Source organism: Struthio camelus, chromosome 17, assembly GCF_040807025.1.
Source record: "Struthio camelus isolate bStrCam1 chromosome 17, bStrCam1.hap1, whole genome shotgun sequence".
In the NCBI taxonomy this organism is placed as follows: Eukaryota; Metazoa; Chordata; class Aves; order Struthioniformes; family Struthionidae; genus Struthio; species Struthio camelus.
Genome location: NC_090958.1, coordinates 13,242,445 through 13,261,857, shown reverse-complemented (window position 1 = coordinate 13,261,857; position 19,413 = coordinate 13,242,445). Strand labels below are relative to the sequence as shown.

Here is a 19,413-nt window from a genome sequence, read left to right as displayed (position 1 = left end):
GCATACGTTCGGGCATCTCAGCTGAGCTAGGAATTGTCCAACAGGCATCCCCTGCCTCTCTTCATAACCACCTGGGGGTCTAGCTCTGCTCCTCTGAATTGCATCTGTGCTGAGGCTTAGAGGCTGTCCAGTGTGCAGGAGCTGGACAGTGAGAACTGGTGAATCCTGTCTGAGCTCCAAAAGGGCCCCAACCACAGGCTCCAAGTGCTCAAAAATAAACCAGTAAGAAATGCTTGGCCTTTTTAATCAGTTGCTATTAGCATTAAGACTGTTTTCCAGCACTAGGGTAGTGAAAGCTGCAGTGAAGCCGTAACCACTGTGTTTTCCACTGCCTAGTTTTGAAAAGCAAATGCGATCTTGGGTAATTTAAACCCTGCCCAAAGAAGGACCACAGGATATCAGTTCAACCGACACCAGCCTTTTCCAGCACTATCATAGTCAGTATTCATTAACTGAAGCCCAATGGTCTGGGAGATTTACTGGTATTAATGAGCCAAGAGTCTATCTTAGTGTAGTTTATGAAGGAAATTTTAGGTCTGTTAATAAAAGGCATTGCTTTTCTGCAGAGGTTCTCAGCCCTGTTTGTGAGCTGTGCCAGCATCAGTGAAAGGAGAGAGAACTGGAGCCCTGGGCAGAGCCAAAAGGGAGAAACTGCAGATGGAAACTTCTGTTCAGAGCTGGTTAAAGGCACCTCCAGCTGCACTAGTTTACGGCCAGCTTCAGAGGTAACTGCCTTGCTTTCCTGTAATTTTCTACACAAGTATCCCACATGCACAGGAGAGTAGTAAAGATTGAGCTGTTTGGGAACATCAGCTACTTAGAAGCAAGGCTGAGGTCTCTGGCCACCTTGCTTGGGTTTCTGGAGTGCTATCGGTCAGGCATAAGCACACTGCTGGGGCCCGGGGAACAAGTGCGATTACTCATTCTCTGTTTTATAGCTGGAGGGTGCCTGCCAAAGATGAGCACTAGCTCTTTGTGGGCTGTAGTGCCAGCCTTCCTCCCAGCCTAAGAAATAAACCCGGCAACCAGGATGCTCTTGTGGATGATGCGCACGCAGAAGCTGTGAGCGTCAACTGCATCCTGAGTTAAAAGCTGAAGGCTTCTTGGCCTGCTGGCATCCCCATTTTGTTGATAAACGAACAGAGCAAACCTTATCAAAATGAACAGACTGCAGTCCTGCTAATGTAGCTCCGCTCATGCTAAAGATAATTGATGCTTTAATAACACTACACGTTATCCAGGATAGCGTGCTGGAGTGCTTATGTGAGGAGAAGCATCAATCTCGGGTAGTTGCATTTGACTTTTATCAAATATTTAGGTGGGTGGTGGCAAGGTGGATTCTTGTGCTGCTATTGGGAAAAAGCAGCTCTGAGCTAGCAACGAATGAGTCGCCACACGTCTTTTGCCCAAATCAGTTCTTTTGGGATGGGAGAGTGAGTCCTCTCAGCTGGAGATAGGCAACACCACGTGCTGTGATACTGGAAACAGAGGCATGATGATGAGCAACTGCAGTTCCCAAGTGGAAGGTCTTTGGTCCCCTCTTCTGGATGGGGCAAAGGTCTCTTTGCCAGTGCGTGACGCTTCCAAGCTAAGGTCCACCTGAGACCTGGGCGATGGCCCTTACCACGAGCGAGTGCTGAGGGAGGCCTCAGGCACCACGCTGGTGACACAGGTGAAGTTTGCTGCTGAGTTACATGGGCAGATTCACTGGGGGAGGCCGGGGCGAGGGGCTTCCCCGGACACTCTAACCACATGTCCAGATCAGGAGACAAGGAGAAGCCCCCCCTCCTTTCCCCGCAGTGCTCAGCCCTGAGGGGACGATGCTATTGCAGGAACCTTCCCAAACAGGGGTACAGGCGGAAAGCGAAACCCCGCTGCCGTGCGAGCCCTGGGAGCTGTGGGCGGACGGCCGCGGGGACAGATGTCTGCACAGGGCTTGTTACCGCTGGCCGCTTGCACAGCGTGTGCCACGGGGCTCTAACGGGGAGCTTAGCGGAGCAGCTCCAATTAACTCTGTTTGGCTGGATCTGTGGGCTGGCCTGCAGCGAAGGTGTGTGATGTGTGCCTGAAAGGTGTCCGACCACTCAAAAGCCGAATGCGCTCCATGGGATTGCTCCGAGCCTCAGCGAAGCCAAGGGGAGCTGGAACGGATCCACTGACAAATCCTCTGCTTTGCAGCCTGTGCCAGTGCTTGGCCTCCTGTGCTCGGTACATCATGTCTAAAGCAATAGTGTGTAGCTCCTTCCAGAAATACAGCCCTCTCCTGTGAAGCTTTTTGTTGTTAAGAGGACTTCCAAAGCATCCTGCCTGGCTAAAATGCCTCCTCTGGGCCATTTTTGGCTGAGGGCTCAGTTTCTCAAAGGTAATTAGTGAATGAGCTCCTGTTATCTTCGAGGAGCTGGATATGAGTGCTGAAGGGAACTTTCATTTCCTTTCAGCTTATCAGGAGATTTATGGCCTGATTTACGTAAAACTTCTTCCTTATTTCATATTCAGCAGCAGAGACTGTTTTCCCAGCAAAATTCCTCTCCATGCTCCGTGCCAGAGTGGGAGGCTGGACCCCCAGCTCCATCTCATGAGGGAGCTTGCTGTTTTTGGCAGTTTATGCCTGGGGTCTTTGGGCCTCACGGTCTGAATCGCTGGTGTAACCTGAAGCGAGCCAGAAGCATTGGGGACCAGTATGAAGTTCCTGGAGGGCAGCGTGCCTCCTCTGGAGCCTGCTGGGTTGTGTCCATCACATTGCAACGCCCAGAGCGTTCCCGTCGGGCAGCCTTTCCCGTTCTGGCTGCCCCTGAAACCTGAGCACCCCTTTCCTGCTTCGTGCAGGGCGGGCTGCCTTCTGGGAGGGGGATGGCACTTGGCTTTTGAAAGGATGAGAGAAATAGCGGTAACTGCCCTCTCCCAACTCCGCTTTCGGGGCGAAGGATGAAACCAGAGCCTGGCTGATGGCTAGCACAAGTTGCTGTAGCAGTCGCTGATGCAGTGATGGGCCTGCACCCATCTCAAGCGGGGCGAGGAGGAGGCAAGGGGGGTCCTGGTGCAGAGAGGGTGCGGTACGATGGGGAAGGCAAGGGTGGAGCGGCACTGGGCTGAAACTGAGGCACTGTGGCCAGGTTTGACCCTGAGCTGCCTGGGGCAGCCCCTCGCCAGCCTCGTTGGGTGAGACCTGGGCCAGTAAATGGGGGCTGGTGGCCACTAGAGGACGGTGCAGACCGGGCCAGGCGGCTCTGCTCATCTACTGCCAAAGCACAGCTCCTGCGTGCCTCGTTATGCGCGTTCATCTAATATAACGCAACTACCATTAGCGACTAGATTAACCTGAGGCCTCCGATCCCTGCGGCGCTCCTGGGCATACACGTGCCCAGCCCAGCTGGCTCTTGAACCCTTGCTCGGAGAAGTGCCACCGCATGGGGAGAGTTAAAATTCCCCGGCAAATCAAAGAAACGTAAGAGTTACCAGGACTTGTGGCTGATGTGCCTAAGGGACCGCCCCACTGCGATCCCCTTGTGCCGCATGGGAGGATCGCTTTCCAGGACCGCGGGTAATGTCTACTCGCCGGCTGAATGGCGGGATGCCCAAAAGGGGGGAGGGAAGAAAGAAAACCAGAGAGCCAGGCTATGTTGTGGCACAAGGTTTTTTGCACAGCAGCGGACTGCTAGGAGGTGCGTCTGTGTGGCCTGGGCAAGCGTCCTCCCTTTCTTTGCTAGGGATGTCTTCCAGGGTGTTTCGGCAGGAGCTGCAGGGTAGGGGAAGGAGGTGGCCACACGTGTAGCGCATGGTGCTGATTTCCTCCAAGCTGCCTCCAGCGTTGCGCTTGGGGGCAGTGAAAAGGTGGGCTGTGACTGTGCTGTGCGCGGGGTGGCTTTTGTGTGACGGCTGTCAATGACTGAGCCCGTGGCCGCGAACGCTTTCGTTACCGCTGGTGCGTTGCTGGGCGTGCTGGAGGGAGCAGCCTTGTCCTGGTTCTTCTGAAAGTGGTTGCGTATGGCATTTCCTCCTTATGGTTTTAAAGTTTGTCCCAAAGATTTAGGACATTTAGGTCCCCTCTTAGGCAAATATTCTGATTCAGGGTAGCACTTGAATATATGCTTTACATCCTTTGGCGCATGAGATGTAACTTTGTGCTTTAAAGCACGAAATTGTTTCTAATGCTCTCCTTAGTTCCTTACTGAGCAATTGGAGCTGCAAAGCACCCATCAAACAATGTCTAAAAATACCAACAGGGCAAAGACTGCGGTCCTACAGTGACAGCGTCGTTCTCAGAGATCCCCTTAATCTAAGCAGCAGTTCCCTCTCCAAAAACCTTATGGCAAGACAACGCGTACAACGTAACCAGGGAGACTCGAGGAAGCGTCGAAAGAGATCACTGCGCCAGAAAGCCACGTGAAAGGCTCTGCTCACTGTGTGGCGGTCGGGAAGAGCCTGGCCAGCTCGTCCATCCTGCGGCCACCCCGCCAGGACCAGGCTGATGCTGGTGTGCTGGCAGCCTTGTGCTGCCCCGGCCTGCGGTCGGCTCTGAGCACAGCGGGCAGGTTTGGGCTCCTGTGCTGTTGCTCTCATATCTTTGGTGAAAGTTATGTTCCCATGAGCATTAGATAAAAAATTAGATAAAAACGTCCTCATTTTTATCTAATCCATAACCACTGAAGCAACCACCTTACTTCAGTGGTTATGGATAAAATGAGGGGAGAGGGATCTTCTGATGTCCTCCTACCTGAGCAAGTGCTTTGCCTTAGCAAAATACGTCTATGAGTATGTAAAAGCAGGGTAACGCCCAGTATTCAGTGATGGGTTCAGAAGAGATGATCTAATGGTCTCTTCTGGCTTGCAAACTGATGATGGGTGAGAAATGCTCATAAAGGTAAATAATAAGGAAAGAAAGAGGAACATCCAATTAAACACTCATCCTAGCCACCCCTTCAATCCCTCATATAATGCATCATAAAGGCTCTCTTGATGGTTTTCTACAGAGTATAAGTAAAATAGAGCAAAAATAAAGGAGTTAGTCGGATTCTGTTTCTGCTTTAGGTGCTTCTAACATCATTCACCATTGGTATATCTAAACTTGATATTTATTTTATCACTGCTTGGAGTCCCATTATCAAAGTGAGATTAAAATAACTATGTAATAAAACCCCAGATTAAGCTGAAATTATGATAGATCTGTCAGAGCTGTAGTAAGATAATAATTAAGCTGCATGGACTCAGTATTTCATTGAATGTCTGTGATAAAATGTGTTGATCCACGTTATAGTTTTATGTCTGTTTCCATATAATAACCATAGCTACAGTTCAGCTGCAGTTTCGCACTTAGAAATGTCTCCTTTGAATTTATAACTTGTTGCATGTCTTCTACTCAGTTTTTATAACCTCCAAGTGGTTAAAAAAAACCCTTTTCTCGTGAGATAAGAGGTGATGGGTGTTGACTCCTGATGTAACTGGTCTTGGGTGCAAGTTCTGAAAAGGGGAGGAACAGCTCCCGTCGCCCCTGTCTGGGACCTTTTTGGTTCTTCAGAGTAAAGGCAAGATGTGGCATGACGTCTCTCCAGCTTCTGAGTAAGGAGCTTGTACCTGTAAATGAGAGAGGACTGGAGGCTCGCAGGTCCCCCTGCACCGTGCAAGCAGCTGGGGCCAGCCAGGAGCAGCCCTTTGCCCCATCTCCAACACGTGCAGCTGGTGTCACACGCTTTGCAAGCAGGTCACCTAGCCATTAATGGTGCAGTCTCTCTCCTGGCCACCGGGTCCTCTCTGCCAGCAGTGATGATGTGACCCGCGGCTTTTTGTTGAGACCTTGTCATGGCTCTGAGCCAAAACACTTGAGGGCTGCCAGTTGTCACAGCCCGTGGCATGTCCGATGGCGATTGCTGCTTGGCGAAGGAGGAGGCTGTGGAGCTGCTCCGTGAAGCCCCGCCAGGTGTCTGGTGCAGGAGGAGAAACGGCCCCTTTTTTAATGCACTGAGTTCATGGTCAGGACTTGCAAAGAGTGCAGGACAAGTTACAGATCTTCTTGCGTCGCAGGACTCGTAGTACTTCTGTATTCTTTTGATTTACTGTTTCTTGTTCTAATTCAGATCTGTGATTGTACCCTTGGCTCTGCTTAGTGTATTGATTAACCCAGAATCCCATCTGCTGCTTTGCTGCAAGGCGTTGTAAAACTGCTGCGAACCTTGAAGCATTTCCGAAGCAATATCAGTGCGTTGTGCTCGCCCTGCTGATGAGGAGCTTGTGGGACAGCTTTGAAAGGCAGGCAGGGGGAGACAGTTCCTCGAGTAGGCCTTAAATGGGAATTTTTAAAGGGATAATAAGAAATTATTTAGCAATGTGATCTAGCCAGGAACCCACCCCCCCGCCAAGCTGGGTCTACGAGACCCCCCCCCCCCCGTCACTTGCGTTTTACTCTGCAGAGAGACGAGCTGGAACGAACCCCCTGAAACCGCTCAGTCCCACAGCAGGCGGCAGGGCTCACCCGTCCGCGCGGGGCTGGCCGGACCGCAGCGTGTCCATCCTGGTCCCTTCGCCTCCCTCCTGAAAACACCTGGGAAGGTCTGGAAGATTTTGAAGTTCGGTTTTGGCTGCCTGGGGCCAAGTGCCAATACTGAGCAGTTAGGCTAAGGCTTAACTGTGAGCGCTTAACCATCGCTAACAGCGGATAACGTGTTTTTAAGGCCAAAAAAAATTGCAACATGTATGTGTAGGGTGCATCTGTGCGTGCGTGAGGCTGCAGTGCCGGGGTGCCGGGACCTTGCCGCGGGCCGTTCCCTGGGCCCCACCGCCGGAGTTGAGGACGGCGAGGAGGAGGGAGAGAGACTTTGCCAGGCTCGGGGCCGGGGCTGGAGGGAAGGAAGAGCGGCGGAGACTGCAGCGCCGCCGCGCAAAGGTGCAAGAGGGGCAGAGCTGAGCGCCATCCCCGGGCTCGGGGCCGCTGATGGGTGCTGACTCCGACCGGCCTCGGAGTCTTCTAGAGGAGACTTCGAATTACGAACACGCGAGAAATTGTGCAGGCTTGAGCCGTGTACAGAGTATAAACGATGCCTGAATGTCAACGCACGTTAGCTCCGTGGACGTTACAGAGCTGGCGACGGCGTCACCAAGCGCAGCGATGTCGCGCCAAAGATGAAAGCCGCCTGGGGTGTTCTCTGGCAGATGCACCACCGTCGTTCCCTGATTATTCCCCGAAAGGCTCTAGTTTTTGCTGCTTTGTGAGCCACAAGTTCCCTAGGAGAGAGGCAGGGAACAGGAAGTAACAGAGATACGGTCCTGCAGTGGAAAGGTAAATGGCTCACTCGGAAAAACGTATCCTGACGGTCAGCAGCAGGCTGGGGCTGGAGAGCGTCCCTGGCCGGTGAGACGGACCCAGCCCGGCGAAAGCAGCAGCTCCGACCGCCGGTGGTCGGGCCTGGATCTGACCCGCCTGTGCCGGGCGAGAGCAGTAGCGGATGTGCTGCGGCTAGGAGGGCAAGGTCGATTTGCTGGGCTTAAATGTGCATTTTAATTGCTCATTTTCCTTCCCTTTTTTTTATGTGATTTGATTGTGAATTATGTTTCCTGCATTTGTAATTAGAGGGTAGAGCAGATGGTGGCGGCCTTGTCAGAAGTGATGTAGCTGCTAAAATAACTCACGCTCCCCAGGGACCGTTTGCTAGCGAGGGGGGTGTTGTGCCATGGAAACACCCGGGGAGCTGCTCTAGCAAAGACCCTCTTTTTAAACCCTCCAGGACAGATTTCTAACAAACAGGGGCGGTACAGGACGCCCGCGCAGCTGGCCCGTCCACGGGTGATGGCCCTCCCCATCCTCAGAGGACGCCCGGCTCAGTGTTGTCCCTGCAGCATGCACTGCGACGGCCCCGTTGCAAAGCCAGGCTTTTGAGGGACAAACCTTGGAAAGTGGCAAGAGTTCAGTGAAGGGTGAAATGACTTTGCCGCTCTCTGTGTCAGCCAGGTGCTCCCATGCATCAGCTTCCAGCCCGCTTAGTGACTTGCAGTGAAAATGTTGGGCTAAGGTCTCAACAGTGAATCATAATCGTATTTTTTAAAAAGGAGGAAAAATTCTTCCTGGAAAGCTGCTCAAATATATTTTAGACTCCCATTCGTGTCTCCTGACAGCGTGCGCGAGCTTCTTGTGACGTGTCGGCGTGCAGAGCAGTCCGGCTGCCGCAGGGAGCCGGGCTAACCAGGCTCCTCTCTGACCTGCCGCCAAATAGGGCTTTTCCATTTCCGAGTTCTCTGACAGCGCTCGGACGGGTCGAGGATGCTTCCCATATAGCATCTTAGTGAAAACAATTGGAGTGAAAACAATTGTAGTGAAAACCTGAACGTTTCACGTGCATCATTTTTCATGGCTTCGTTTTTTTTTTATTGTTGTTAGGAAAGCCGATGTAGCTAGCAAGGCCGTCGGTTTTGCCCCTAGCCCTAGCTGGTGGGTGTCCGTGGCGGTGGTCGCTCTCGCCGCCCTTGCAGGAGCAGACCCAGATGCAGGAATCCAGCCCTCAGCGCGTCGGCGGCTGTCAGTGCTGGGCGAATCGTCACACGCTGGGTTGAGGCTGCTGGAGGACAAGGAGTGGGACCAGGTCTGCGCTTGCAGAAACCTGATGACCAAGACTTTGAGTGGGGGGGCCGAGGACAGCGAGATTCATGACCCTGCTATGGATTTTGTGGCTTAGGGACGAGCAGAGGACATGTCACCCACGAGCCACAGACACATCGGGGGAAGTCAGAGCAGTGGCAATTTGCCCCTGTGGAGAACCTCATTCATCTCATGCCAAGGTGGACACCTAAAGCAGATGAAAGAAGAAGAAACAAGGTTTGATTTTAATGCTGTCTTCCCTGTAGACTGAACGTTCGCTACAACGTACGAACTTTTCTACTTTTTGGCAAAGTGCAAGCTGCTTTCTGTTATGCTGAGGATAAATACCCATGTGGACATCTCCTCACTCTCCTTGCTCAAAGAAAGGTAATTTTTCATTTACAGATATGTATCCTTTGACACTTAAACTAGGTCTGACCTGCAATTCTTCCTAATCTGAGCCAAGTAAGAGACTCAGAGTTTTAAAACTGTGGGCAGGCGCCTTACAGCAAGGAGTCATCCATCTGTGAGCAGGAGAGCAAGTTCTTGTGTTCTTCCCCGCTGGGACCTGAAGCAGTAGAGGACGGCAGGGTTCATACAAAACATTTAAAAGCGACCGCGCAGAGCTGCCTGGGGCCACTTACTCAGGGTGGGGAGCTACCATCCGCATGCACGTTGTGCGTAGAGGCATCTCGCCCGCAACGGCGGTGCAAGGGTATCCCACCCACAAAACCCAGCCTGCCCTGAGTTGCTAGGTGTGTTTAGACAAGGGAAACGATGGCAAGTGCTCAGCGCACTGGTTTGGTTAAAGATGCCGCCTGGTTTTTAGGTCCTGTTCCAGCATCTTTTAGGGTCTGCAGGAGCTTTTCCATTAACTTGACCCAAGCTTTGAATTGAACCCTAGAAAGTAGTTGAGAAAAAGCTGTCCTGGATGCTCCCAGGTAACTAAGATAATTAATAGAAATTAATTCCTAAGGAGTGTGAGGCTCTGTGCAAAATACTACTTTGCCAGTAAGTGGTGATGATGATGATGAGGCTATTGGCAGAGAGCTTCACGGGACGCTGGTGGTCCCGCTGCGACCGCGCTCCACCCGCGTTAGAAAACCCTGCCGTCCCCGCGCGGCCGTCCTGCGGGCTGGCCTTGGGCTGCCTCGTGTCCCTCTTAATCGGCCGTAGCAGCCCGGTTACAACCCGTGTGCACCGGCTGCTGCTTGTAAACAGCCACAGGCTTTTTATTTATTTATTTTTAATTCTTTAGTACGGCAACACTGCGCGCTCTTCCACTTGTAAAATCCATCCAAACAATAGATATATAAAGAAATATATTTACAAACACATACACACATATCATTTAAGATAGCAAATAACTAAGAAGGGAGAGATAGTAGCACTTAACTCTCGTTTCCCCCCGGCTATTTTTAAATGGCTCAAGTTTTCCTCTTACAGCTTATGACGTTATCATGCTCCTGTCCAAACTGCTGCCTTGAAATACACGCCGGGGGGGGTTAGTTTCTCCAGAAAACACTGGCAGTAATAACTTCTCCTGTAAAACCTTCGATTCCCACACGCACGGTAGTTTAGCCCTGCCGAGGCAGCCGGCTCTGCGACGAGTCGCTCGCGTCGCGCCGTCGGGCGCCCACCTCTCTGCGCCGGCAGCGGCGGCCTCGGGCGGCCGGCGGGACGCGGGCTCGCGCCTTGTTTCCCGTGAGCGGCCGGAGCGCCGGCCCCGACCGGCCCCGACGCGGGTCCGGCGGCGTCGCCGAAGCAGCCGTGGTCGCGAGCGTGCCCGGGTCCGTCCCCGCGCGCGGCAGCGGCGCCCCGGGCCGGTCTCGTCTCTGGTGACAGTCCCCTGCTCCAGCAGCTCCCCTCGGGCCCTGCTCGTCCAGCGTCACTCGTGCTCATCCAAAAGCGATAGTTCTGGGAGAAATATCTTTTCTGGTCAAAGCGTTCCCAGATTAACTCTGTCCCGGTTAATCCCGAATCAAGCGCTCTGGTCTCCGACTGCAGCTCGTTTATAGCACGGAAACAAAAGAGGTGGGAGAAAGCCGAAGCGGCAGAGCCCCCTCGCTGGACGCGACACCGCGCCGTCACGTGCCGTTGTTTTCCCTCTAGGCCATTCCAAGTCATTAAGAAAAACGGCAAAATTACTTTTTTCTAGCTCTTCGTTATCGTCGTTGTTGTCCCAGGTTAATTTTTTTTTTGAACTTTCAGTCTGTTTTAGGCGACCTTCTCTGACTCTCTGAGGGGCCAAGGCTTCGGTAGCTGCTCCTTTCCTCGGCGGGCGGCCGCGAAGCGAAGAGCCGCCCGGCAGCGGCGCGGCTTTTCGAGGTAGCGGCTCTGGGTTTCAAGGTAGGAAACGTGGGGATTTCTGTGACTTCGGTGCGCTATATCCCCGCTCTGCAAGAGCTGCGTGATGCAGCGCGGCGCAGACAGCAGCTGGGCTGTCGGCAGCCGTTCACAAGCTCGGCACGTGTCTGAATCTCCGCTGCGGGGACCGGCCCGGGGCGGGGGGCTCGGTCCCCCCCTTCGCCGTGGGACTGCCGACGGCTTGCGAGCGAGCGGGACGGGGAGGCGGAGGGGGGGGGACAGGGACGAGTCCATCGCTGAGCACCCCGACCGCCCGGAGCCGGCGCCGACGGCCCCAAGCGGCCCGCGGCGCTCGGGCAGGAGGGACGCCGGCTGTTTAAAAAAAAAAAAAAAGACAAAAATGGGTGCAAAAGAGGTTTAGTTGGTGAGGGGATGGGGGGGGGTAAGGCCTGTAAAGAAATTAATGTTAAAAATAATAAAAAGGAAGAAGTGATTTGGCGTTAGCCAAATACTTGCGTAGGCCGCTCGGGGCTGCGGAAACGATCGCAGGGCTGAGCGGGAGACGCCGCCGCGGGCAGTCAGCGCCTCGCGGCGAGAGGGGCCCCCGCCGGCCAGGGTGAGCGTGCCGCCCCCCTCAGCTCACCTGTAGTAGCCAAGAGCCGGTTGACTCCTGCCCCAGCGCAGTTTACGAGGCTGGTTGTAACCTGGGTGTCCTCGCTTCCTCGGCCTTTCCGCGTGCGATGGGGGTGCGCGCCGGGGCCGCCGCCGCTCCCTCGCCGCGGTCGGGGCTGTTTGTTAGACGGCGCCGGTGGGTACCTGTTGCCTTCGTCTGTCACGTTCTGACTAGTTTTAGCTAAGTTTTAATTAAATTTTCTAAACTCGCTGTCTCATTTTATTAGAATTTTTTTCACTGTTACTGGTGTGTAACAGCGGCTGGCATTACGATCGCAGGCGCGCACGACAGCCAACCCAAACCCCGGGCCAGGCGACCTCTTCACGCGTCAGCGGGGCGCCGGGGACGCAGCGCGGCGCCGCCGGGCTTCGCCGTCACTCAGACGCTCGTTAAACGAATCGTTTACTGCCTTCCTTTCCCTAGTTTCTGGTTCAATATTTTGGGATAGACATTAGTAATGTATTTACTATGAAGGTCATTTCGTGGATGAAAACATGTCGCGATCCCCTGCTTTCAGCGTCCAGTTAACTGCTAAACTTCTGTAAAACGAAGATGACACTGGATAGTCGATATACCCAAGTTGGGGTTTTTCTTTTTTGAACCCTCCCTCTCTTTTTTTTTTTTTTTAAACACGACTGCATATGATGTTATGTGAGTTTTAAGAATGCAGCCAAAAGTATCATCTTACTCTAATAACAGCTTTATATCCTAAGGATGTGCTGCGTTTTCATCCAGAAGGCTAGTCCTTGAGACCAGCACAGACGTGGTGGTACTGGGAGAAAAAAGGACACAGTAGGGTGCTTCTTTTTTTTTTTTCCGGAGGGGGGATTGATAGCATTTGCATTTCATTTTTCTGCCATGAACATTAATGCTTCTGACTGTTTAGCAATGAAAAAAATGTAAGTAGAGAGAAATACAATGTGACAATCTTGCGATTAGCCCATTTTACACACACACACACCCCCACACACAAATGATATAGTTTGAGACGGTTCCAATGTAGAGCTATTTTCAAAAACTAATTATAATACCTGCGTCACAAAATGCCACATTTGTGGCTACTGCCTTCTCGGTCAGCAGATGAGGATAATCTTTAGGTCTTGGAACAGAGCTGGAAGAAAGTGCGAGCTGTATTAATTTGGGGGCAGGATGGGGCCGGAGCGCTAGTAAGTGAAAAGTGCACGCTTGAGTCACATGGCAGCAGTGAGAGTTTGTCCTGTGGCAAATATATTTTTAAGAGTATCGTCATGACAACTAAGCCAAGGAATTCCATTTCCTGGTCTTGTTACAGCTGTTGTTAGGTGAGAATTGAATCATGGCATTCAATTTTGTGTTTAATTTTTGTCTGCGGTAGGGCTGTGCTCAGTTCTGTGTCCCACGGTGGGGACAACTGCTGTGGAGGAATTCATGGCATCCTGTTTTATCTTTTTTTTTTTTTCCTCCCAAAACTTGTGGCGCGCTTTGTTTTTTCCTCTGCTACTGGATTTGGTGGAATTAACCTTGGTGGCAAAGTGAGCAAGCGGCGAATTCAGGTACTTTGGTTTGAGAGCTGTAAATGAGCTTCATGCTGTAAGAAAGACACCAGCGGAGGAGGGCTGCCAGCCCCGGCTCCACTGTTGGGTTATTGGCAGCTTATATTAATTGTGTTTAAAAGTCCAGCATGGCTTTATTTTATTTTCATTACGTGCAACAAGCAGAGCGAAGGGTTGGGGGGTGAGGCTGTGACTCCCACTGCTACGGCCTCCGTGGCCGCCAGATGTGCCCAGCTTGGCTGATGTAACGGCTTTAGCATCATTTCACCTTTTTCCGCTGTACTATAGCTGGCTTTGACTCGAGGCAGGTAAATACGCAGGGGATTTTCAGCTCCAGCCTGTGCTGCGGGGCTGCGTTTCTGCTTTTCCCTGGCTGCGGAGCCCCGAAAGGGCACTGCGCAGCCCCAGGTGACAGCAGCACCGCTGCTGCCGCGAGTCCCACTGCGAAACGGCGCCAGAGACCTGCGTGCAGCCCCTGCGAGGGAGCCAGGCGCTGGCAGAGGCTGCGCAGCTCCTCTAGCAGGGGCTGAGGCCGTGCCGGAGCGGTGATGTGCCGGTGCACAGCGTCAGCCTCATCGGCCCTCGGCGCCCAGGCGGCCGGGGTAGCATGCACAGAGCTTTGTCTTAGAGGGGCTGTCTGCAGCCCGGAGTCAAAATGAAACTGTGATTTATTTCCCCGATGCTGTTTGGCTGATGGGTCGCGTTGCTCCAACCTTGATAATTAGTCCCTTATCTGAAAAGCACCAGCTCTGGTCCCCTGGCATCGTGTGGGAGCATCGTGGCTGAGCTCACGCCAAAAGCGGATGGCCACACGCCAATGGCGCATGCCTTCGATTTGTGCCTGTGGGCCTGTGAATCAGAATTAAAGAGCTGTGCGCTTACCTTACCTGCAGGAAATCTTTGTGTTTGCATCCTTCTTAAGGGATTTTATTTATTTATTTATTTTTAACTAGTGCATCCAAAGCTTCGTTTGGAAGCGCTGCCAGGGCAGAAGCACCGTTGTTTCCGTGGGACCTTGCTGATGAGCTCTCGGGCTGGTCCTGGCTTACAGCCTCTGCGTACCCCTGGCCAACATCCGAGCCCCTTGGGTCTTCGCTGCGCTGCCGGCACGGCGTGGCGCCTAGGACTGTTGTCTGGTACGTCGGGACTTTGCTATACAGCAGGTTTGCAGAACTTGTGCTTGTTTCCAAAAAAAAGACAGTGTGGGGGGCAGTGGTTAGTGTCACTCCAACAAAACGTGGACGTTAGCAAACAGGGGCAGCACGTGCTTCTGCGGCTCACCTTGCTTCTGTCATTGAGGTTATTTCTTTGGACGTCTCTGCTCCCTGCTGCTGCGCATTGCCTTCCTCATCATGCTGAGGTTTTTTTCACTATTTTCCTTAAGCCAGCCCCCCTCCACAGTATAACCTGGCCTTCAGTGTAAGGTGATCACTGGCAGGATTTTATCCCTTTGGCTCTAGTAACTTGAACTGAGTGCAATTGCTACTTTCATTTGCATTTATTTTTATTGCTTACAGAGAGAACAAAACAACTGGCAAAAGCCCAGCTGATGAGATTTTTCTCCGTATAGCTTTGCAATGTAACGGATAAAACCTGTGCCTCCCTACTCCCCTCCCCAGGTGGTGTGGGGTTGCGGGAGATAAGAGCTTGCCGTTGTGTCATGGTGCAGCAGAGTTGAAGCAGAGGGTGGCAGGGTGTGCTGCAGTTTGCTGACGGGGTGTGCAATGCCCCTGGCATTTCTCACCGCTGGTGGAGTAAATCAGAGTAACACCAGTGGAAGCCAACCCAAGATGGTGGTGGGAAGATCAATCCTACTGCACAGCAAACCCCCTTGGAAGCTCCAGAAGCTCCATTAGTCAATGCTACTAAGATAGTATTAAGTCAAAAACAATAAGGCAAAAAAGGAAAGAGGGAGTTAATGGCCAGGGAAGAGCTGCTGCTAGTCACCCAACAGGTAAAGGCACAGCTTCCGAGTAGCCCAAGCAGCAGCCCAGCATGGCTGAAGGGTACTACAGCATGGGTTGGAGTAGAACTAGGTGTCAATGCTATTTCTTTCCTGGTCTAGTATGGTTTTCTTTGCCATTTCCTCCATAGTTACAGCAACCGACTCACATCCTATTATCTTTGGGAACAGCTGGACCAGCATATTAAAGTGGCATATTTATTTTTATTGGATTTCTGCATTTAATTAGCTGCCTTCATGTGTGTGTGTGTGGAGGGGGGGGGCTACATCCTTGACCTATTTGCAGGACCTCAATAAACAAGCTTCGTGCAGCAGTTTCCCCCAGGGAACCTGCCTTTCGCAGGAGCGCAGTGTTGGCAGGTTCAGGGCTGTTTTGAGCAAGGAAAGATTTCTGGCCAATAACTCAGTCATTTGCCAGCCAGTGAGAGTACCCAGCAGAAAGTCAGCTGCAGAGCAGTCTGCTAAAGATTGATCTCAGGAATATAAGAATGGCTGGAAAAACATCAGATTAAAGGTCCTTCTAGCTTAGTATCTGGAGCCACTGTTTAATAACCACTGATTATCCTAGCCTCCCATTAATTTAGCGAGTGCCTTTTAAAAAAAAATCCATTCACACATTTGACCTCTGGCTCCCTGTGGCAATGAGTTCCAAAAGTCAATTATCAGTTTGACAGTCCAACCTGTGCCATCCTCCCAGTGGGAGTTATCTTTGGAGCCTAATGGGTGCCAGCTAATTCAGAGGAGCTGGCATACAAAAATTCACACTGCAGTGCTGGTTGCATGCCTCTGAATTCGAGAGGTGGTAGAGGAAAACTAGAGGAATGCCTTCAACCCCGTGGTCCTGGTCGAGATGATACCACTGCAGATTGCAGAGCATTTGTAGACCCTCGGTGTGCAGGACTGGAGAACGGGGGTGACCTCTGAGCACTGTTGGGTAGTTAGGGGGGGAGGTCCATTGTTTGGTGACTGCTAGAGAAGGCTGTAGTGGCCAGTATGGCTTGCTGCACATTTTAGACACAGGCGATATACTCTGTGCAGTGATTAACTACCATGTGGATTTGGTAGTGGGTTTAAATGTCAAATTTGTGTAGTCTCTTAGTTTCTCTTTTACTACTTCGCTCTATGTTAATGTGGATGAACAATGAGTTAAATTCCAGTGTGAACCATAACCTTGATGTCCTGTACATCAGGAATAATAAATTCCAATTTTCATGCTCAGTTTAAAGATATTCCTCAACTTAATTAAAATGAATTATTTTTCCTAGAGCTATGTGCTAGAGGGAGGAGGAGGGAAAAGAGGTTTGTGTGATACCAGCCTTAGGCTTTCTGATGTCATGTAGCAGCTGAGGCTTATTTATGGAGAACAATAAAATTTTGAATCAAAGTCTTAAATCTTGATATCATGGCTGAAATGTCTAATGAAATCTCCTTCAGCTCCCTGCAGATAAAGCCAATGACTGTTCCTGATGAAGCAGCCCTTTCTGCTCCCCGGAGTGAGAGAAGTGCTAGCCAGTTACACTTTCATCTAACCTAACATCCTCAACACCAGCACTGAGGATCGAAGTGCAGAAGGAGACCAGGAGAAACAGAGGGAAAAAATGTGCAAGCTCCTAGGAAAAGCTCCATTGGCAACAGAGGCATTTTTAAGGGTTGTGTGGCTGAGAGAGACAGGAAAAAATGATTTCCATGAATAAGCATTTGATGATCATTATGTGAAGGTGACATGGCATGTCTGGCATTCCCAGCGCAAAGTGCAACTCATTTCCAAGCTCCTGACAATCAGACATCGTGACTTACCATCGAAGCAGGGAACCGTCAATGTCCCACTACGCCTAGATGGCCAATGCTCTAATAACCCTCCTTAATTGCTGTCTCAGCAGCAGCCTGCACCGACTGGTGTGACAGATGCTTCAGAGCCGATCTGGACTGTAATCATTGCAAGCCTTTTCCAGTGATATGTATGGGAGCTTTTGGGGGTGAGACTTGCTGGATTTGCCTCTTCCACTCCAGGGGTTTGCTGCAGGGGCACAACCTGTAAGGGAAGTTTGCTCCAGCACCATAGTGTGGACTGTACAGAGGTCCCTGCACTGGTCCACACTAACGCACAGAGGCGCTTGCTTTCGGTGTCAGCTGCAATGGCAGGCAGCAGTCCAAGCTCTTAAGCAAATTGATCAAAAGCTCTCAAGCATTTGTTTGCACTGAGCATTAGTGCTCCATCCGACAGGATCCATCAGGAATTTGCAGGTGTTGACAGTGCTCAGCACCTTACAGGAAAAGGCCTTCAAAAGGCAAGGAAAAATAAAGCAAAAAATGGTTCTCATATAACCTGAGAAAAAAATGATTGACTTAGTTAAAGGATACAACATGAGCTCCAAATGCACAGAAGCGATATGAGAGAAACAGAAATAGCAAACTATGGAAGCAGGTTTGTTGTCTGGAATGATTGAGAGGTCCTGTCATGGGCGCACGTCTGCTGCAGTAACCTTAAACCAAACAGCTCTGTAGGGGGTTACAGCATCCTTAGTTTTGGAGATTTGTGGAAACTAGTGTATATAGCCAAACTAAGGGCAACTCCAAAAACCAGGTAAAAGAAGTACAATGCATAAACTCTTGCATTTGGTAGTACAGATGCTTTCATGCTGCTGTATTGTTTGTAAATAATCTTGAGTGCTCTTCTCATGCTGTAGTTCACCTCTGGCAACATCCTCCCAGAAACACTGGATTTATTGCAGCTGCTCTTTGCATGAAATGTACTAGTGCTCGCAGTCTGTTACCATGCCCTCTTTTTCCTCTTTTAAAACTTATCTTTCCTCCTCATTTTAAAAATAAAAATTAACTTGCTGTTCATCTTTTATTTCCTTTTCATGCTCTGAGTAGTGAGTAATTAGAGCTGCATTGCACTGGAGAAATTACAACAATATAGTATTTCTACAGTTAAATCTGCCTAAGTATAGTATCTTCAAAAAAATAACAAGCTACTCTAAGGGAAATTAATTATGCCATTGGGACAGACATTATTCTGAAACAAAAGCTCTCAGTTTTCTCTGCCAGTTTTCATTTTGAGCAATTCTTTCATATTAAGCGTGGGTCACATACTCTAGCCCTTTTCTCTATGGCTGGAACATAAATAATAATATGTTTAAAGCAGTGTAAAGTCTGTCTTGGAACCTCTTACAGATCTCATGAGAACATTAAGAAACTTTAAAAATAAGTCAAAGTGCATTTTGAAAATCTGTTTTGGAAGCTATATATCTTTACTGTTCATCAAGCCAGTTCAGCCTGTCATGTCTCATTTTCCTTAGCTTTTTTTGTGTGAGTTGCTTCTTCTTCTTCCTCTGAGGAACATGACTCCATTTATCATAATAAGCATTTACTATCTGGGCTATCATCATATTCTCTACCCACGCTCTAGCCAACATATTTAAGGCAAGATTTCTTTTTTACAACAAGGATGGCACTGCTGTACATGCTATATGCCTGTTTTTTGACATCTGCACACAACTTTGGAGCAGAGAGCAACAGGCTTTGAATGCAGCAATGCATGTAACATAGGGCTTTAAATCACAAGCTAACTTATATAGCCATATGAAGGTAACTTAAAGAAAAAGCAACAAAAGCGTGTGATCTCACTTCTTCCACTGGACTGTGTGTCCTTCAGAATCACTAGTTCTTACTATGTGCAAATAATTGAGACTTTCTTTGCATGCTGCAGTTCCCCTAAGGAACATTCCTATAGGCAACATTCAAGAGAATTTTCTGGGATTAGGCACAAAGTCAAAATGCAGCTTGTAACCCAACACTACAGCGCTCCCAAGTCAGAGGAACAAGCAATGACATTGCAGTTCTGGCTTGTCGAGAGAAAAGTAGCACGTTGTGAGCAGCTGGAATTGTACCTGGTGGCACAGGAGGTTGCCCCAAAGGGTGGTGGCTGTCCAAAGGCGCCACACTGCTGGGAGAGGGCTTTACAGCCCTGAATCCAGGTCATATTCATATAAGCCAAAAATATTGCTGGGTGCAAATTGTCTCACCTCAAATGCTTGAATAGCCAACGTTTTGCCATCTTAGTAGCTGGTCATAAGCCAGCCTCCAACTAAGCAAACGCCATGGTAAGTAGTCTAAATAGTCTCATTTTTAATGGTATTAAAAAGCTGCAGTGTAGTATTTCTAACAGAATCAGACTCACTCGGCCTGCCCGGCTGCTTGGGGTGGTCCAGAGGCCTTCCTGCTGCAGTGGCAGCAAGGTGTAGGCACCACCAGCCTTAGTGCATCTCTACTTCCCTGCCCAAGGTCATATTTTAAAGTAGGACAAGGTCTTCTGTGCCATCTGAGCCAGCTCTTTTTTTTTTCTTTTTCTTTTTTTTTGGTCATTACTTGA

General features: G+C 50.5%; 1 long non-coding RNA gene across 1 annotated transcript; it reads left to right on the top strand.

Annotated features, from left to right (window-relative positions):
- Positions 1-8,389: 8,389 nt before the first annotated feature.
- Positions 8,390-18,719, top strand: LOC138061362 (uncharacterized). Its single transcript, XR_011135008.1, has 4 exons — positions 8,390-8,950; positions 10,775-10,912; positions 14,029-14,211; positions 16,473-18,719. It is a non-coding gene; the product is annotated as an uncharacterized lncRNA (long non-coding RNA).
- The last annotated feature ends 694 nt before the right edge of the window (positions 18,720-19,413 follow it).